Raw genomic sequence first — 21,970 nt, forward strand, 5'->3', positions numbered from 1 at the left:
AGGCAAAGATATATGCCTAAGACTTGTCTGTGCTATAAGTCTCAATTTAAAATCGTTGGGGGGCTGAAAGTCTTTAATTTATCAAAGAGTAATTATAAAATTACCGCTTACTAATTACCAGTTGCGTCGTTGTGAAATCGAGATGAGCTGCCTAGCGATCGATCAGTTCTTCTGGTTAGTCGGGTGGTAGTTCAGTTTTGACAAAAAAACTTATCAAATTTAATGAAGGAATTGTTGGTTAGGTTGTTTATTTTTTAGTCAAATATTTTCTAGTTGAAAGTTATATGCAACCTCTTTTTCGAATTTAGAGTTAGTTATCAAAAAATGGACGCAGTTGTCTGCTGCTGATTTCTGGTTGTTGTAGTTTCTGTCTCTCTAATTTTTATCCGTCCCACTTCGCTGAGGGAAAAAATAAATTCCTCTCAGCTCAGTTTGGGCCGATAGGGAGCAAATCAAAAACTCACGTTCATAGTGAGGTGCTTATTAATTTTCCTATTGGCCGAGAAGTCAAAAGAATTAACTCTTTTTTATCTCACGGAAAAATTATTGAAACTCCAAAAAATAATAAAGATCTAAAAAGCTGAGAGCATCAATTATTGATCTCAAAGGCGCCTGTTTTCTGCTTTCCCCCTCTTCTAAAACCGCAACAAATATGGTTTTTTCAAAAACACTCAAAATCGCCATCGTCAGCCCTCCCGTCCTTAAAACCACAACACTTAAATTGTCCACTCTCCTCCCCCTATCGAGTTGAACTCCCCTCTCATCAGCCTTCTTCTCAACCCTAACCCCATCGCTTGACCCCCACTCACAACACACACACTCACACACACACACACACACACACACACACACACACAGACAGACACAGACAGACACAGACAACCAGACACAGACAAACCGGTTACCCCATAAACGCAGACACAAAACTTACGCACGTTGGTTGAGATTTTACTGCAAAATTAGCTATAAAATAAAAAATTTGCGATGAATTTGAATAAAAATTTTAGACCTCTGATCAGACACAAGTGCGCTCAAAGTTGCCTCTGATCAGACCCAATTGCGCTCGAAGTCGCCTCTGATCAGACCCAAGTGCGCTCGAAAAGATTATGATCAGACCCAATTGCGCTCGAAGTCGCGTCTGATCAGACCCAAGTGCGCTCGAAGGGGTTATGATCAGACCCAATTGCGCTCGAATCCGCCTATGCTCAGACGCAATTGCGTTCGAAGTTGCCTCTGATCAGACCCATGTGCGCTGGAAATAGTCTGATCAGGGAAAGATTTTACTTATGAAAAAATCTTCTAATTTTGCTATAATATATTCTTTTCAAAAAAACTGATGTTTGCAGTATTTAATTAATCTAAGGAAAAATCAATTATAAAAGTATTGCTAAAGAAAACGAAACCCAACTGTTGAGAACAAACTTTATTTAGTGTACCCTTTAGTGTATATTTCTGACTCAATGGATGAGTTTAGACAGCTTTCCGTAAGAAACATTGTGGTCTCCAGTTGATCAAAGTTTCTTCTGAAGGGGACCGGCCTCTGTTATCGGCTGGACTCCTGTTTTCTGATCAGAGCTATCGGACTTTAGTTGAGTCTCTGATCAGAACGCTGCGTTATGGCTGCCAGCTGGCAGAGTCAACATCTCTCATTAAAAAAATAAAATAAAAAAAAATGCGCTCCAATTGTCCCTGATCAGACCCAATTGCGTTCAAAAGCATTTCTGATCAGACCCAAGTGCGCTCGATGAAGTTATGATCAGACCCAATTGCGCTCAAAGTCGCCTCTGATCAGACAAAAGTGCGCTCGAAGAGGTTATGATCAGACCCAATTGCGCTCGAAGTCGCCTCTGATCAGACAAAAGTGCGCTCGAAGAGGTTATGATCAGACCCAATTGCGCTCGAAGTCGCCTCTGATCAGACCCAATTGCGCTCGAGTCCGCCTATGATCAGACTTTTCAGACCAAAATGACCTCTGATAAGACCATCTCCAGACCATGGTCCAGACCGTAGTGCGCTCGAACTTCCGAAAAGACCCTGTAATTTCGGTCTGGGAACACACAGGTGTGCGCTCGACTGGGTCTGATCATAACTCAATTTGAGTCTGGACCTCAACCTGGGTAGTTTGTTGGGTGTTTGCTTAGGAACACAAAGTTAAGCAATGCGACCGAAAACAAGTTATTGTCCTGCTATCAAATTAGGTTGGGCTGCTACCGATCACACGATACGGGATCTCTTTATGTATGCAGTCTAATTTGACAAAAGATATAACAAATCGAAGGCAAAGATATATGCCTAAGACTTGTTTGTGCTATAAGTCTCAATTTAAAATCGTTGGGGGGCTGAAAGGCTTTAATTTATCAAAGAGTAATTATAAAATTACCGCTTACTAATTACCAGTTGCGTCGTTGTGAAATCGAGATGAGCTGCCTAGCGATCGATCAGTTCTTCTGGTTAGTCGGGTGGTAGTTCAGTTCAGACAAAAAGAACTTATCAAGTTTAATGAAGGAATTTTTGGTTAGGTTGTTTATTTTTTAGTCAAATATTTTCTAGTTGGAAGTTATATGCAACCTCTTTTTCGAATTTAGAGTTAGTTATCAAAAAATGGACGCAGTTGTCTGCTGATGATTTCTGGTTGTTGTAGTTTCTGTCTCTCTAATTTTTATCCGTCCCACTTCGCTGAGGGAGACAATAAATTCCTCTCAGCTCAGTTTGGGCCGATAGGTAGCAAATCAAAAACTCACGTTCATAGTGAGGTGCTTATTAATTTTCCTATTGGCCGAGAAGTCAAGAGAATTAACTCTTTTTTATCTCACGGAAAAATTTTTGAAACTCCAAAAAATAATAAAAATCTAAAAAGCTGAGAGCATCAATTATTGATCTCATAGGCGCCTGTTTTCTGCTTTCCCCCTCTTCTAAAACCGCAACAATTATGGTTTTCTTGGGGGCTTTTTGTTGTGTTATTTAAATAAGTCGAACTGAATTTTTTAAATACTTGTGTACTGCTAGTCTTAACGAGCGTTAATTTGTTTAGCGCGTAGTGAAAGAATGATTAATTAACGCCTAAATACGTTCGCTCTAATGCGGGATTAATTATCCGTTCATTTGTAACGGCCTTCGTAATACTACAGCTCACCCCGATTTAAAGATAGAAACGAAAACGATTAAAAGAAAAGAAATATACTGCATCATATATAATTTAATTGCGCTTGGGTCTTATGATTAAAATATTACAATGTCAGTGAGCCTTGAGTCAAGACAAGTTCCGACAGCTATAAAGAAACAAGATTGCAAAAGGCGATACTATCACTCGTGTATAAAGTTGGTCGCAAATGGCGATAATTTCGTTTGTATATAACGTTGATCGCAAGTGGCGATAATGTTGTTTGTATATAAAATTGATCGCAAATGGCGATAACATCGTTTGTATATAAAGTTGACCGCGAATGACGATAGTGTCGTTTGTATAAAAAATTGATCGCAAAAGGCGATTTGCAAGTCAGAGTATAAAATTTTAAGTACCTATATTGAAAATGGATCGGCTTCATGATAGATGACTTTTAGCAGTTGAAGGTTCACGTTAGCTTCATCTGACTAAAGCTACTTTTGATCCACATTTATTCATTGTCAAGGATAAGGACTTCCTGGACATCTTGACTGTCATCGTCTGACCCTGGGGTCTTCTCGTGCTTAGAGATCAGTGACATTATTAGCTTTTTTTGTTTCTGCCTCTTCTTTTTTCTTTTTCTAACTTGCAGTTCAATTGTTTAATTTTTTTACCTAATTCCTTGTTTGATACTCCTAATTTTTTGTTAGCCGTCGTTATTTCAAGATGCTTCTGAGCAAAAGCTTTGTTAATTTGCTTCAGGTTGCTTTCTTCTGTTTTCTGTAACTGTTTTGTTAGAACGAACTGCCTTCTCCAGTAGTCATCAGTTGTTGTTTTTCCTTTCTCTGTATTGTTCATTTGCAGACTTTCGAAATTCATTTGCAGTTCCTGCAATTCCGTCTCTTTGATGAACGATTCCTGTCTGAATCTCGTATTTTCCGAAACTAAGGATTCTCTCATGATGTGGTACATCAGCGTAAATGTCCAGCTGATTGTTCCTAATATTATACGTTTTTGTGGTCAGATTTCGGTTTTTGATCCTCCATACATTTTAGTTGTTGCTCAAGGAGAAGTCTTTTAGAATTGATAGTTCGCTTGTTTTCATGAAGAGGTCTTCTCCTGTAATGATCTTGCTCAATTTAACTCTTTCGGATACGGTGATTTTTTTATACTCAGTTTTTAGCGCATATTAGAGGATTCTAACAAACCTGGGGTTTTCAGTGTTCATTTTTCTCTTGTTTTTTGTATGTCTAGGCAATGAGGGATGTTATTTCTAGCATCTTCTGTTAACAGATTTTCAATATTTGACATTTTCTTGACTTTTTCAGCGTGACCAGTTCGATGATTTCCTAGAGCTGGTCTCTTTTGATTGACTATCCAATTGTTTTGCGGATCATATTGTCTGCAAGTTGATGGAGGTGCAATGGGTGTAGTAACTTCTTGTGTGTTCTGAGATTTAAATGGAGGCCTTGAGAAAATAGAAGGCTGAGAAGAACGGATTTGTTTTTTCCTGTTGTGTTGTCATTTCTTGATGTTGATTGGGGATTACCACGCTTGCGAGTGTGGGTCTGGCAGTCATTGTGAGTTTTTTTGTTAATGATCTAAAATATTTTGATTTTGGTTAGCCTGTGTCATCAATATCACACATTATGGCTTCTTTTCATGTTTGCAAATGTATTGCTAATATAAAAAAGTATTATATTTTGAAATGTTTCTGTACGGTTTTGTTGCTAACTGCTTCATTTAAAATTTTAATGCTAAATGCATTTGTTATTAAAGTTTGGTACAAAAGTTTTTTTTGTTTTGCTAACTGCAAAGTTTATTTAATGAAGGAGGGAGGAATAATAAAAAGAAATTATAATTATGCCAGGCGGGCAGCCCTGGCACAAGTACGTCTTTCTCAGCTGCTCGGACGTGTGAGTCTTGGGGCGTGTGTCACACTAACACGGTTGCAATGACCCGTGCAGCTGGGGAGACAACGTTGCTGAGCTGAAAATGTCAATTATCGTTCTAGTGTTCCACCGTAAATATAAGCCCATAAGATAAAATTTATTCCTTCTTCAAGGAGGGGAAGCAGAATTTGAAATATGGCGCATAAGATTAGGATGGTTATGGAAAAAGCCATAAAGGAGCTTATTAATTGGATGAAATTTTGGCTAGACATTACAAATTATGTAGATTCAAAAGCAAAGGAGGGCAAGCTGAAGAAAGCTGAGGTAACCCCTTCCCGAAGAAATAGTGAAAAAGGTGAAAAAAGATCGTTTGGACTCGAGTTGTTTTTGTCTTATTAGACGACATCGTCTAAAAAATTTTCGCAAATGGGACATTTTGCCTGCTTATTTGTACATACTCGACAGAATCGATGATGCTCATGTTGGGAAAAATGTGGGTTTTTTGTTACTCCTAATTCTGTTTTCATTTCTTTTCATAAATTGCACCGGAAGTAGGATGCGATCAGGACGGGAAGACAAGGTCGAAAACAGATGGTACATTTAGGGTTTGGGTATCTTTTAGAAAGGGCATTTCTGCAAGGAATACTTACATTGTGAGGATTTTCTTTGGGGAGTTACTTGTGCAGTTTTTCTACAATAACGGTTTTGCGCAAACATATTGGACAAATAATGTCCTCATTGGGATAGAGCCAACGAAAACTGTCAAATAGGGAGTGTGAGAGACCCATTGAGTGACTGTTTTTTATTTTTCTTAGACAAAAATAGGAAAACCTTTGAGAAACTGAAGTAGGATGAGATTAATGAGGAACGATACGGAAAGCAAGGTAATTAAGATTAGGATAAGTATTTTTGTTGTGAAATCTAGATTCGTCAACTTCCGTATCTGGAAAAAATTTGGCCAATTGCAGAAATGAGATAATAGTTAATAAAAAATGATATTGCCAATGCGATCAGCAGAACAATTAAAAGAATAAACAATATTATGAGGTGAATTTTGTCATATTAATGCGTAGTGTAGAACTAGGGTGAAGGAGGTGACTTGTTCCTGGTAAAATCTGAATTGAACTAAGGATATCGAGTGAATTAAAAGTAAAAACAGGAAAGGAGTTAAAATTTTGGAAGTTTTAGAATGCATCTTAGATGATTTTTTTTCGCAAAAAGGGCATAAATTTTAATCTTTTACGCAAATTTTACAAACGTTGACGGGCCTATGATCACTGTGATGAAACGTTTTTGAATTAGAATGTTGGAACCTTCATTGTTTGCAAATATCACATTGAAACCAGTTAAAGATTGGAAAGATAACATTAAATTTAGAGCATTTAGGGCAAAAATCATTACCCATATCTTTTATAACATATTGATAACAAAGCAGACACTTCGTTGGGTAGTTCGTTTGGGAAGTTTTCATGTAATTTTTTGAACACAACCGTTTCTCGTTTGCAGCACAGGCAAAATAATGAGTCCGGTTCGGATTCTTCAGTATTGGTTTCTTTGTCAATAGTATTCATTTTTGAACGAGTGTCACTGGATGGGATTATGTTTAAACTGGTACGGTTAAAGGAGTTGGTTGTTGAATACTTTGGGATTTTATTGTTTGGTCTATTACTAATATAACTATTAACATCAAAAAATTGAAAGGAATACTTACAACTACGAGCAAAACGGTTAAAACGAAAGAAAAGGCTGCTGCAATAATCATACGGGCCATTAATAAAAAATTGAGTAATGTAGGTATAAACATTTTGAATAGTCTGGGATCCTCAAGGCAGGTGTTATGCTTAGTTCATGAATATAACTTGTGAAATCTTTGTTCATGAATGCCGAACTCTTATCATACACAAGTTTTTGTGGTATTTCAAAAGACAAAATAAATTTTTTTAAAGCGTTTATGGTATCTACAGCATCTGTGGAACGTACAGGGTATACCTGAATGAAACATGAGAATGAATCGACAATATTTAAGCAATGATGTTGCCGTTCGATGGAGGATTTAAAGGTCCCTTGTGATCAATGTGGACCGTATGAAAGGGGAATGGGACTGTATCAGTCCATTTTTCGAGAGGTGCTTCGTGGATTAAAAAAATTCAGGCGTGATTCTTTCCTCTGGGCCCACCAATTATCAAATTAGGCTGGGCTGCTGCAGATCATATGATACGAGATCTCTTTATGAATGCCAGTCCAACTTGACAAAAGATTTAACAAATCGAAGGCAAAGATATATGCCTAAGACCTCTCTGTGCTATAAACCTCAATTTAAAATTTTTCGGGCCGATAGAGAGCGAACCAAAAACTCACCTTCATAGTGAGGTGCTTCTTAATTTTCCTATTGGCCGAGAAGGCAAGAGAATTAACTCTTTTTTATCTCACAGGAAAATTATTGAAACTCCAAAAAATAATAAAATCTAAAAAGCTGAGAGCATCAATTATTGATCTCGTAGGCGCCTGTTTTCTGCTTTCCCCCTCTTCTAAAACCGCAACAATTATGGTTTTCCTGGGAGCTTTTTATGAGACTCTTTTCCCCTGTTTTCTTTTTCCCCTGAAGCAATTGCTTCATCTTTACTGAACTTGGGGGAAAAGGTCTGCTTTGCAACTGTCAAAAGCAGAAGTAATTTAAATTAAAAGTAAGTGTGTCTTTACAGGCCGCCTACGCTCAACAACGTACATTTTCTGTCCTGGATATAAGCGAGGAGATCCAGGCCTAAAGTTGTGTTATTTAAATAAGTCGAACTGAGTTGTTTATATACTTGTGTACTTGTAGTCTTAACGAGCGTTAATTTGTTTAGCGCGTAGTGAAAGAATGGTTAATTAACGCCTAAATGCGTTCGCTCTAATGCGGGATTAATTATCCGTTCATATTTAACGGCTTTCGTAATACTACAGCTCACCCCGATTTAAAGATAGAAAAGAAAATGATTAAAAAAAAAGAAATATACTGCATCATATATAATTTAATTGCGCTTGGGTCTTATGAGTAATTTATTACAATGTCAGTGAGCATTGTGTCAAGACAGTTTCCGACAGCTATGAAGAAACAAGATTGCAAAAGGTGATACTGTCACTCGTGTATAAAGTTGATCGCAAATGGCGATAATGTCGTTTGTATATAAAGTTGATCGCAAATGGCGATAATGTCGTTTGTATATAAAATTGATCGCAAATGGCGATATTATCGTTTGTATATAAAGTTGATCGCAAATGACGATAGTGTTGTTTGTATATTAAATTGATCGCAAAAGGCGATTTGCAAGTCGGAGTATAAAATTTTAGGTACCTATATTGGAAATGGATCGGCTTCATGATAGATGACTTTTAGAAATTGAAGGTTCACGTTAGCTTCATCTGACTAAACCTACTTGTGATCCACATTCATTCATTGTCAAGGATATGGACTTCCTGGACATCTTAACTGTCATTGTCTGACTCTGGGGTCTTCTCGTGCTTAGAGATCAGTGACTTTATTAGCTTTTTTTGTTTCTGCCTCTTCTTTTTTTCATTTTCTAACTTGCAGTTCAATTGTTTGATTTGTTCACCTGATTCCTTGTTTGATACTCCTAATGTTTCGTTAGCCGTCGTTATTTCAAGATGCTTCTGAGCAAATGCTTTGTTAATTTGCTTCAGGTTGCTTTCTTCTGTTTTCTGTAACTGTTTTGTTAGAAAGAACTGCCTTCTCCAATAGTCATCATTTGTTGTTTTTCTTTTCCTGTATTGTTCATTTGAAGACTTTTGAACTTCATTTGCAGTTCCTGCACTTCCGTCTCTTTGATGAACAATTCCTGTCTGAATCTCGTGTTTTCCAAAACTAAGGATTCTCGCGTGATTTCGTTCTGTTCATTAGTTGAAGGGAAAGCAGTTATAGCCGCATATGGTACATTAGCGTAAATGTTCAGCTGATTCTTCCTAATATTATACGTTTTTGTGGTCGGATTTCGGTTTTTAATCCTCCATACATTTGGTTGTTGCTCAAAGAGAAGTCTTTTAGAATTGAGAGTTCGCTTGCTTTCATGAAGAGGTCTTCTGTAAGGATATTGCTCACATTAACTCTTTCGGGTACGGTGATTTTTATGTACTCAGTTTTTAGCGCATATTAGAGGTTTCTAACAAACCTGGGTTTTTCAGTGTTTATTTTTCTCTTGTTTTCTGTATGTCTAGGCAAGGAGGGATGTTATTTCTAACATCTTATGTTAACAGATTGTCAATATTTGACATTTTCTTGACTTTTTCAGCGTGACTGGTTCGATGATTTCCTAGAGCTGGTCTCTTTTGAATGACTATTCAATTGTTTTGCGGATCATATTGACTGCAAGTTGATGGAGGTGCAATGGGTGTAGTAACTTCTTGTGTGTTCTGAGATTTAAATGGAGGCTTTGAGAAAATAGGAGCCTGAGAAGAACGGATTTGTGTTTTTTCCTGTTGTGTTGTCATTTGTTGATGTTGACTGGGGATTACCACGCTTGCGAGTGTGGGTCTGGCAGTCATTGTGAGTGTTTTTTTGTTAATGATCTAAATTATTTTGATTTTGGTTAGCCTGTGTCATCAATATCACACATTATGGCTTTTTTTCATGTTTGCAAATGTATTGCTAATATAAAAAAGTTTTATATTGTAAAATGTTTTTGTACGGTTTTGTTGCTAACTGCTTCATTTATAATTTTAATGCTAAATGCATTTGTTATTAAAGTTTGGTACAAAAGTTTTTTTGTTTTGCTAACTGCAAAGTTTATTTAATGAAGGAGGGTGGAATAATAAAAAAGTTTTTATGATTATTCCAGGCGGGCAGCCCTGGTACAAGTACATCTTTCTCCACTGCCCGGAAATGTGAGTCTTGTGGCGTGTGTCACACTAACACGGCTGCAACGACCCGTGCAGCTGGGGAGACAACCTTGCTGAGCTGAAAATTTCAATTATCGTGCTAGTGTTCCACCGTAAATATAAGCCCATAAGACAAATTTTATTCCTTCTCCAAGGAAGGGAAGCAGAATTTGAAATATGGCGGATAAGATTAGGATGGTAATGGAAATGGCCATAAAGGAGCTTATTAAATGGATGAAATTTTGGCTAGAGATTCCAAATTATGTAGATTCAAAAGCTAAGGAGGGCAAGCTGAAGAAAGCTGAGGTAACCCCTTCCCGAGGAAATAGTGAAAAAGGTGAAAAAAGATCGTTTGGACTCGAGTTGTTTTTGGTTTATTAGACAACATCGTCTAAAAAATTTTTGCAAATGGGACATTTTGTCTGCTTATTTGTACATACTCGACAGAATCGATGATCCTCATGTTGTGAAGAATGTGGGTTTTTTGTTACTCCTAATTCTGTTTTCATTTCTTTTCATAAATTGCACCGGAAGTAGGATGCGATCAGGACGGGAAGACAAGGTCGAAAACAGATGGCACATTTAGGGTTTGGGTATCTTTTAAAAAGGGCATTTCTGCAAGGAATACTTACATTGTGAGGATTTTCTTTGGGGAGTTATTTGTGCAGATTTTCTACAATAATGGTTTTGCGCAAACATATTGGACAAATAATGTCCTCATTGGGATAGAGCCAACGAAAACTGTCAAATAGGGAGTGTGAGAGAACCATTGAGTGACTGTTTTTTATTTTTCTTAGACAAAAATAGGAAAACCTTTGAGAAACTGAAGTAGGATGAGAATAATGAGGAACGATATGGAAAGCAAGGTAATTAAAATTAGGATAAATATTTTTGTTGTGAAATCTAGATTGGTCATCTCCCGTATCTGGAAAAAATTTGGCCAATTGCAGAAAGGAGATAATAGTTAATAAAAAATGATATTGCCAATGCGATCAGCAGAACAATTAAAAGAATAAACAATATTATGGGGTGCATTTTGTCATATTAATGCGTAGTGTAGAACTAGGGTGAAGGAGGTGACTTTTTTCTGGTAAAATCTGAATTGAACTAGGGATATCGAGTGGATTAAAAGTAAAAACAGGAAAGGAGTTAAAATTTTGGAAGTTTTTGGATGCATCTTAAATTAGATGATTTTTTTTCGCAAAAAGGGCATAAATTATAATCTTTTACGAAAATTTTACAAAAGTTGACGGGCCTATGATCACTGTGATGAAACGTTTTTGAATTAGAATATTGGAACCTTCATTGTTTGCAAATATCACATTGAAACCAGTTAAAGATTGGAAAGATAACATTAAGTTTAGAGCATTTAGGGCAAAAAAATCATTACCCATATCTTTTATAACATATTGATAACAAAGCAGACATTTCACGTGGGGTAGTTTGTTTGGGAAGTTTTCATGTAATTTTTTGAAAACAATCGTTTCTCGTTTGCAGCACAGGCAAAATAATGAAACCGGTTTGGATTCTTCAGTATTGGTTTCTTTGTCAATAGTATTCATTTTTGAACGAAAGTCACTGGAGGGGATTATGTTTAAACTGGTACGGTTGGAGGAGTTGGTTGTTGAGTACTTTGGGATTTTATTGTTTGGTCTATTACTAATATAACTATTAACATCAAAAAATTAAAAGGAATACTTACAACTGCGAGTAAAACGGTTAAAACGAAAGAAAAGGCTGCTGCAATAATCATGAGGGCCATTAATAAAAAATCGAGTAATGTAGGTATAAACATTTTGAATAGTCTGGGATCGTCAGGGCAGGTGTTATGCTTAGTTCATGAATATAACTTGTAAAATCTTTGTTCGTGAATGCCGAACTCTTATCATACACAAGTTTTTGTGGTATTTCAAAAAACAAAATAATTTTTTTTTTGTTAATGATCTAAATTATTTTGATTTTGGTTAGCCTGTGTCATCAATATCACACATTATGGCTTTTTTTCATGTTTGCAAATGTATTGCTAATATAAAAAAGTTTTATATTGTAAAATGTTTTTGTACGGTTTTGTTGCTAACTGCTTCATTTAAAATTTTAATGCTAAATGCATTTGTTATTAAAGTTTGGTACAAAAGTTTTTTTTGTTTTGCTAACTGCAAAGTTTATTTAATGAAGAAGAGAGGAATAATAAAAAAAGTTTTCATGATTATTCCAGGCGGGCAGCCCTGGTACAAGTACATCTTTCTCCGCTGCCAGGAAGTGTGAGTCTTGGGGCGTGTGTCACACTAACACGGCTGCAACGACCCGTGCAGCTGGGGAGACAACCTTGCTGAGCTGAAAATTTCAATTATTGTGCTAGTTTTCCACAGTAAATATAAGCCCATAAGATAAATTTTATTCTTTCTCCAAGGAAGGGAAGCAGAATTTGAAATATGGCGGATAAGATTAGGATGGTAATGGAAATAGCCATAAAGGATCTTATTAAATGGATGAAATTTTGGCTAGACATTCCAAATTATGTAGATTCAAAAGCTAAGGAGGGCAAGCTTAAGAAAGCTGAGGTCACCCCTTCCCGAGGAAATAGTGAAAAAGGTGAAAAAAGATCGTTTGGACTCGAGTTGTTTTTGGTTTATTAGACAACATCGTCTAAATAATTTTTGCAAATGGGACATTTTGTCTGCTTATTTGTACATACTCAACAGAATCGATGATCCTCATGTTGTGAAGAATGTGGGTTTTTTGTTACTCCTAATTCTGTTTTCATTTCTTTTCATAAATTGCACCGGAAGTAGGATGCGGTCAGGACGGGAAGACAAGGTCGAAAACAGATGGCACATTTAGGGTTTGGGTATCTTTTAAAAAGGGCATTTCTGCAAGGAATACTTACATTGTGAGGATTTTCTTTGGGGAGTTATTTGTGCAGTTTTTCTACAATAATGGTTTTGCACAAACATATTGGACAAATAATGTCCCCATTGGGATAGAGCCAACGAAAACTGTCAAACAGGGGGTGTGAGAGACCCATTGAGTGATTATTTTTTTTATTTTTCTTAGACAAAAATAGGAAAACCTTTGAGAAACTGAAGTAGGATGAGATTAATGAGGAACGATATGGAAAGCAAGGTAATTAAGATTAGGATAAATATTTTTGTTGTGAAATCTAGATTGGTCATCTTCCGTATCTGGAAAAAATTTGGCCAATTGCAGAAAGGAAATAATAGTTAATAAAAAATGATATTGCCAATGCGATCAGCAGAACAATTAAAAGAATAAACAATATTATGAGGTGAATTTTGTCATATTAATGCGTAGTGTAGAAGTAGGGTGAAGGAGGTGACTTGTTCCTGGTAAAATCTGAATTGAACTAGGGATATCGAGTGGATTAAAAGTAAAAACAGGAAAGGAGTTAAAATTTTGGAAGTTTTTGGATGCATCTTAAATTAGATGATTTTTTTTGCAAAAAGGGCATAAATTATAATCTTTTACGCAAATTTTACAAAAGTTGACGGGCTTATGATCACTGTGATGAAACATTTTTGAATTATAATATTGGAAGCTTCATTGTTTGCAAATATCACATTGAAACCAGTTAAAGATTGGAAAGATAACATTAAATTTAGAGCGTTTAGGGCAAAAATCATTATCCATATCTTTTATAACATATTGATAACAAAGCAGACATTTCACGTGGGGTAGTTTGTTTGGGAAGTTTTCATGTAATTTTTTGAAAACAATCGTTTCTCGTTTGCAGCACAGGCAAAATAATGAAACCGGTTTGTATTCTTCAGTATTGGTTTCTTTGTCAATAGTATTCATTTTTGAACGAAAGTCACTGGAGTGGATTATGTTTAAACTGGTACGGTTGGAGGAGTTGGTTGTTGAGTACTTTGGGATTTTATTGTTTGGTCTATTACTAATATAACTATTAACATCAAAAAATTAAAAGGAATACTTACAACTGCGAGTAAAACGGTTAAAACGAAAGAAAAGGCTGCTGCAATAATCTTGAGGGCCATTAATAAAAAATCGAGTAATGTAGGTATAAACATTTTGAATAGTCTGGGATCGTCAGGGCAGGTGTTATGCTTAGTTCATGAATATAACTTGTAAAATCTTTGTTCATGAATGCCGAACTCTTATCATACACAAGTTTTTGTGGTATTTCAAAAGACAAAATAAATTCTGTTTGGTCTATTGTTTGGTCTGTTTGGTCTATTTGTTTGGTCTGTTTGGTCTATTGTTTGGTCTGTTTGGGATTTTATTGTTTGGTCTATTACTAATAAAACTATTAACATCAAAAAATTGAAAGGAATGCTTACAACTACGAGTAAAACGGTTAAAACGAAAGAAAAGGCTGCTGCAATAATCATGAGGGCCGTTAATAAAAAATCGAGTAATGTAGGTATAAACTTTTTGAATAGTCTGGGATCGTCAGGGCAGGTGTTATGCTTAGTTCATGAATATAACTTGTAAAATCTTTGTTCATGAATGCCGAACTCTTATCATACACAAGTTTTTGTGGTATTTCAAAAGACAAAATAAATTTTTTAAAGCGTTTTTGGTATCCACAGCATCTGTGGAACGTACAGGGTATACCTGAATGAAACGGGAGAATGAATCGACAATAACTAGGCAATGATGTTTACCGTTCGATGGAAGATTTAAAGACCCCTTGTGATCAATGTGGACCGTATGAAAGGGGAATGGACTGAATCAGTCCATTTTTCGAGAGATGCTTTGTGGATGTCTCTCCGTTTTTGTTTATTTTTTTGGCAATCAAGACAATCAGCAATCAAGTTTTCATACCATTTATACATTCCAGGCCAATAAAAAAATCTTTTTACGTTAGCAAGTGTTTTATCGAATCCCACATGGCCTGACAATTCACAATGAGCTAACTGAAATGCTTTAAAGAACAATGAGAAAGGTACACAAATTTTTAAATATTCAATATCTGGTTGGTCTGTTTGTTGTTGAATACATAAGATGTTCCCTACAAAACTCAACTTTACAAAATTATTAATGTACGACATTATGGCTGTAGATTGTCGGAATTCAATTTTCTTTTCATCTATGGTATTGTTAATCCTTAATTGCCAAATTTGTTGTAACACTGGGTCTTTTAATTGTTCCTGACAAATTACTGAAGTATTTAGATCAACTTATTTAGAGAAGGCTGTAAGTTTATCGATGATTTTCCTTGCATCTTTAATTTTTGTGTTTTCTGGAAATTCTTTAGCTAATTCGGTTTTATCTATACATGTACTATTTTTCATGAGAAAAACTTTATCGTATTCTAATGGGAACCTATTTTCCGAGTCAGTTATATTATTCTGATCGATGTAGAGTCCATCGAAATTTAAATCCGGCAGCTCGTTCTCATTGAACAGCTCAAACTCCGAAGTTGGGTCGAAATATTGTTCCGACGTCTCCTCTTCCTGGTGAAAAAGGGTTTCTGTATAGTGGTCAGACGTTTCGTCCTCCTCCGGTTCTGATACAGGGGTTATTTTATGTTCGCGGTGACGTCTGTAGTGGTTAATTGATGAAACATACGAGAAATCTTCCGAAGTATTATTTATTGAACAGAGTCTGTTTTGATGGTTGTCGTATTTTTGCTTTACCATTTTGTCGTGTTTGAAAATAAATTTGTCGATACTTTTTATGCTTTGTTTTAAGATTGGAAAAAAAAATCATCTGCTGGTCCCTTTTCAATATCACGCAAAATGAAGTAATTTTCCTCGTTACCATGCTCGTCGTAAAAACTAATGTCTTTTGGTATCTTTTTGTGTTTAATTTGATATTTGTCAAAGTCTTTAATTTTTACATTACGACAAGGATGTCGGGAAACGCAAAGTTTTTTCCTTCGGTCCAGATAATTTCAAGTTAGTTTTGGAATTGAGAAATTACTAACTGGTATCTGAAAAACCTGTGAGAGAGTTTTCTTCTTCTACCCCATAGATACGTTTAAGGATTATAGTCTGTGTAAACGTATACAGGATGGGGAGAACCAATTAAGTAATGCTCTTACGTTTGTAATGTAGATATTACATCGCAAATTTCGCAAGCTGTGGTGCTCATTTTTTTCCTCTTTAGTGTAAATTCTAGAGTTAAAAGACACTATCCGTTTCCCTTCTGGAAATTCCAGGACGAGAATTGAGCCTACTCCTATAGAAGAAGCGTCTACATGCACGTGGAAAGGATGTTTAGTATCAGGTATTGGTAAGATAGTATCTTCGCTAATCCTGTCTTTAATGTCATTAAACAGTTTTTCGTGTTCTGTTGTCCAGATAAACTTAGTTTCTGTGCGGGTTAGGTCATAGAATGGTTTGCAGTCAACGTGTAAATTTTTCCTAAGGAACCTAGAACTCTCATGACATCACGTTTGTTTTTCAGGCAACTTGAGTGCATATAAATTGCTACTCGCTTCTTGACTGGCTGTATTCCATCTTTACGTACTACGTGTCCTAAGAACTGTACTTTTCTAAGGAAAAATTTAGTTTTTTCAGTTTGAGCTTTTAACCCTGATTTCCTTAAGAGTTCATGGTACTTGTCTATGATTTCAAATATTTCTGTTTCATCTTGTGCTTGCATGATGGTGTCATCAATGTAGGTTACAACTTGTTTTTTTTCTGATTAATGGTGCAAAGTGAATAGTCATTATGCGGCTGAAGAATTTGGGTAGACCACATAGTCCATGAAATCCCCGTTCAAATGTGTATTGCTTTGGACCAATTACAAAACTTACCAGCTGTATGGTTTTCCCAGTTAGGGGCACTTGGTTATAAGCTGAACAAAGTTCACTGGTTGTGAAGAAATTACCTTTAATTCTAGTTAATAGGCTTCCGATTGGCTCGAGTGGCCATGAATATCGGCTAAGATCTGTTATTGAATTCAAATATCGGGCGTCTATAACCAGTTTCACTGTGTTCCCCTTGGGTTGGATTATGATTGGATTAATAAATGCTCAACCAATTTCTTTATCATTACCCATTTCCCGAATTATACCTGTTTTACACAGTTGTTCCAAAAAATTTTCTAGTTTTTCTTGATAACGTAATGGTACTTTGGAAGGTCTCTGTTTTGTTAAAGTTGAATTTGGTAAAAGTTTGACATGAAATTTTTGCTTTATCTTTCCAACATCGTATTTGTTTTGAGAATAGACGTCCTTATTTTTAGTCAGACATTTCAATAATTTGTCTAAGTTTTTGTCATTGATGTCAGCTTGACAGAAATCAAATTTTTTGAGAAACGTTTGATCGGTTTTGTCAAATCTGTTAAAGTTTCTTTGGGAAGCTCAACGGGTCCGATGTTCTCATCAGTTGTTTTTAATTGTGGCTTAAGATCCTTAAGGTCTTCGCTAAAGTCTTTTTCCAATTCGTAGTTGTTGGTAAAAACTTGCTGTCTTTTTGCGCTTTTCTGTTTTCTTTTGTTTTTCAGGGGTTTCGTTGGTTTCAAAAAGATTTTGAATTTTTGAAATTTTTGGACCTTGTTTTTCACTAACATGGGATATTTGATCTCAATTAATGTCAGTGTTCATTAGGTGGTTTATGAATGCAACGTTGTCAATTACAGAATATTCTGTGTCTTGTTTAATTTCAATGACTTCCAAAGTAAGCCCAACAGGACACTTTTGAATGACAACCTTGGTGTTTTGAGGATTGTTTAGCTTTATTAGTAGTTCTTTTTCTTTTCTAAAACATTGAACTTTGTAAGTATAAATACCTTGAGCTTGCAGTTCACCTCCAATTACAAAGGAGGTTCCTTTTCTGAAAAAATTGTTTGGTGGTCTAATTGATATTACGCGAGTTGATTTTGGTGCTAATGGTAGCTGCTGATAAAGAGTTACAATTTTGTAGAAACTAACATACGGATAGCTTTTGGTTTGGTACCTAAATAGTTTGAAAGCTACTTCAGGGTAAGTTTTTAAATCAATTTTTGGAGTGCTTATGTCAATGGATTTTACATTGGATTCAAAGAAGTCCATTCCCAACAAGTTCGGTTTGCAACCGTCTTTGGCTGAAACCCATGCGGTAACTTCCACTTGATACTTTCCTGCAATGTCGAAAGAAGTTTTAAAAGTTATTTGACCTAGCGGTTTTAGTTTCTCACCACTAACCGCTAAAGTATGATTTTTTGAAGCCTTCATCTCAATGTGTTGTGTTTTGCTCAATTCAATGTAAGTGTGGTAATTATCATAGAGCTTGATGCTCCTGTGTCCAATAAAAACTGTGTTTCTAAACCTTTAATTTTACTTTTGTCTCGAAGGGATTGATATAAATTAATATAAATATGTGAATAAATTGCTTTGCTATTAGTAGTGTTTGTGAACGGAGACCTGTCTAGTTTAAATACTCGTCGTTGTAGTTTTCCTCATTATAATAGCCTCCGGGAGTTTCGCTGTTAAAATGGACTCGAGGGCTTCGCCCATCACTGCTATCTCTTGAATGATTAGCATTGCTTTGTCTAGTAGGTGTCCTATCATGATCCTGGTCTCTACTTCTATCACGATATCGGTTATCTGATCTTGGGGGAGCGTTTCTCTGTTTATCCCTACTATTTTGCCTGTTACTATCTCTGTAAGAGTTGTTTCTGTAGTTACTTTGTCGTTCTTGTGATCGGCCATCGTTGGATGATGATCGATAATTGGTTGAAGAGTTTGATGGGTACGGGGATCGATGTCGGTATTCAGACCTAGAGTTGTTTTGTAATTTGATCGATATTGGTTATAATTATTTCTGTGTCGGTCCCTAGAGTTTTGATTGTCATAATTGTTTGATCTGTAGTTTTGTTGACCTGGTGAATGGCTCCGACAACGTTTATAATTTTCTGTGAACTTTTCTCGATGTTGAGGCGGATTCCGATTTTCGTTTTTAAAGTCTTTGTACTTAAAGCATTATGCTATTGTGTGACCTGAACGTTTGCAAAACTTTCAAAATCCAGTCTGGTTTTGTTTAAATCTAGAATTGTTATTGTTGTAGGTAGCTTTTATTTTTTGATCTTTCATGAGATTTGCAATTTCTGTGGGTTGGTTCTTCAACCCATCAATTTCTATTTTATTGTCGATACTACTTGAGGCGGTACCCGTGAATTCGCTGCTAACGGAAAAGCTTAAGTCCTTAGCTGCTACATGGTTCTTTAATTGTTGCCATGTTGTAGTTGGATCTTCTATTAACAACTGAAGTGCCTTTTGTTTGAGTGCGGGAGGTGTTAGTCCTCTTACAAAGTACTCCATACACTTAGCGGTACGCTGGTCGTTGTTAAAATCAGGATCTGGCCAACATTTTTCAACTTCCTTTGTTACTCGGTGAGTATAAATTTTATCAACTCTCTGGCTGTCTTTTAATACTCTCTACTTCAATCCTTTTTCTGTACTTATCCCTCGCATCAGTGAAACGAGTAATGAACTGACTTGTAACATCGTTCCATGCTAAGGCTGGAGCTAAGGTTTCAAACCATTGGGCTGCTGGCCCACGTAAAACCGAACCGAATAACGCTTTTTGTCTATCGTCGTATGCTGCTTGCAAGCCAGCATCCGCAGGATCTCTTGTTCCTAGCGAGAATTGGATTTTCCTTGTATTAAACTGAAGAATTTCTGGGCATCTTCAGATGGAGTTAAACCTGTAAAAATCTCTAACGCTATGTCAGGGTACGCAACAACGTTCCTGCCATGTTTTGTTTTAGTATATGAAAACAATTTTTTTTAAGAAAGTACTATTACTTTGGGTAATTAGTGTAGAAATTATTTTTATTATAACAATTAAGTAATAAAACACTAATACTAAAGTAGAAAATTGAACTAATTGTTTTGTGTTATGAATTTTATTTGTTTAGGACCGTTTAATGATTGTATTTTAAATTCAAAGTTGTTGCCGTTATCAGTGCTAAAGATTTCAAACCAAGAGTAAATATCAGTTTGCTCAACGGCAAAATTTAATGACCAAGGATAAGTATTTTCAGAGTGTTTAAATTCAACTCAATATTGATTAAATCTGTTTATTTTTGAAAATGTGATTTTTGTGACTAATTCTGTTTTTATAAGTAGTTTAACTCTATTTGGTAAACTGGGATCGTCAGGAGAAACGTTGATGTACCTGGGTTTAATGACTTTTAAATATTTGTGAACCAAACGGGAAGTTATATTTTGATAGCTCATCCACACGCAAGATGATGATGTTTATGCTAATTCTATCATACTGTTTTGATTTCTTAGAGCAACCAAAAGTTCATTAAAGTTTTGTATTAATTATTGGCTAAATTTTCTGCAGGAATCACGATCACACTTTTTTTAGTTTTTAACAAAGTTAGTAAATTTTGAAAATTAGGGTTCTCAGGTGCATAAGTTATATGAAAATTAGCGGGGGAGTTATGCTCAAACACGTAGAAAATAGCAACAAAGGTAATTCCGTCAGTAATAAATATGTTATTTTAGCACTTCTAGTGTTTTCTATTGCTGTTTGATTAAAATGTTCTACAATAACTATTCCAATTTGGTCCATGCACTGTTTAAAACCTCTATTGGTCAAATTGTACTTGTGAAACAGGCTAAGATGGTGAAAATCTCATCAATTTATGCAGTTTTCAGGCTATAAATTTATGTTGGGGGGATAAAATTTAGTTTAAAATTGGTAATTTCTCTGGTTATTAGGGCCAAATTGAGGTTTATATGGTCGAGATTTGGTTAGTATTTACTAATATAATGCAAAAATGACGCTGAATTGGCTAAATCTTGTGTAAAATTGATTAAAATTGGATAATAATGGTTTTATGGCTTAAATCTGATTTGTTTCTGTTAAATTAGGATAAACATGACGTTAATTTTGTTAAAATGTGTTAAACAATTGAGAAATTAGGACAAAATGATGTTTAACTGTTTGAAATTTGATTAGTATTACCCCACCCGCGTCAAAAATTGATAAAACGGTGTGAATAATTAACTGAAGAAGGCTTATATTTAACCAAATTGGTATAGTTAATGTGAAAATGCAACAACGTGTGCTTAAATTTGTAGAAAATTAGGAATAAATTACACTAAACACGCATTGGGGGGATGAATTCTAGTTAAATTTAAGTTAGTGCTTTTGAAATGCTATATTTTGGCCAAAAATTCAGTTAAAATTAGACATATATCACTCTAAATATAATTTGGGGGGATGAAATTTGGTTAAAATTTGGCTATTTAGTTTAAAAATTCTAAAATTCATTGTGAATTTGGTGAAAATTGGTTAAAATTAAGGCTAACTAGGTGTTGGGGGGACGGAATTTGAATAATTTTTGGTTATTTGGGGTGAAAATTCTAATATTTAACCGCTAATTTGGCTAAAAACGGGTCAGAAATAGACTAAACAGGTTTCGGGGGGATGAATTCTGTATAAATTTTGATTATTCAAAGTGCAAATACTAAAATTCAACCTTAAATTTGGTGAAAATTGGGTAAAAATTAGATTTAACCGGTTTTGGGGGGATGAAAATTGGGTGAAAATTAGGCTAAATAGGTTTTGCGGGGGTGAGTTTTGGTTAATTTTTGACTATAAAGTGTGAAAGTACTTCAATTGTTTTATAATAAAACTAAAAATTGGACATAGATTACCCCCACCCGAGTCAGAACAATTTTACAAGAGCAAAGCATCAGTTGCCTGTCACTATTTTATTGTGAATTTACTGTATTTTGGCTGTAAATTTGATATAAATTACTCTATTTGTTTGTCTATCAGTGTGCTTTCACTTCTTTGGTAGTTGTTATTTTACTATTTTAATCCGATCAAACAAAAAAATAAAAATTCAGGCGTGATTCTTAACTCTGGGCGCACCAGTTATCAAATTAGGCTGGGCTGCTACAGATCACACGATACGAGATCTCTTTATGTATGCCAGTCCAACTTGACGAAAGATATAACAAATCGAAGGCAAAGATATATGCCTAAGACCTCTCTGTGCTATAAACCTCAATTTAATATTGTTGGGGGACTGAAAGTCTTTAATTTATCAAAGAGTAATTATAAAATTACAGCTTACTAATTACCACTTGCGTCGTTGTGATATCGAGGTGAGCTGCTTAGCGATCAATCAGTTCTTCTGGTTAGTCGGGTGGTAGTTCAATTCAGAC

The 21,970-nt window shown here is 35.5% G+C and overlaps 2 protein-coding genes across 3 annotated transcripts in view; both read left to right on the forward strand.

The window, feature by feature from the left end:
- LOC142337770 (uncharacterized) overlaps positions 1-21,970 on the forward strand; it is a 346,563-nt gene that overhangs the window by 43,550 nt on the left and 281,043 nt on the right. The gene's annotated exons all lie outside the window — the stretch shown is intronic.
- LOC142337764 (dynactin subunit 4-like) overlaps positions 1-21,970 on the forward strand; it is a 618,078-nt gene that overhangs the window by 43,549 nt on the left and 552,559 nt on the right. The window contains exon 1 of one of the 2 annotated variants that reach the window (XM_075387262.1): positions 12,345-12,354. The exons of the other annotated variant lie outside the window; for it this stretch is intronic. The gene's annotated coding sequence lies outside the window, so the exon portion shown is untranslated. Of the gene's footprint in view, positions 1-12,344; positions 12,355-21,970 lie in introns of those variants that run through there. 2 annotated transcript variants of the gene reach the window in all.

Source organism: Convolutriloba macropyga, chromosome 4 (genome assembly GCF_964194025.1).
Source record: "Convolutriloba macropyga chromosome 4, txConMacr16.3, whole genome shotgun sequence".
NCBI lineage: Eukaryota > Metazoa > Xenacoelomorpha > Acoela > Convolutidae > Convolutriloba > Convolutriloba macropyga.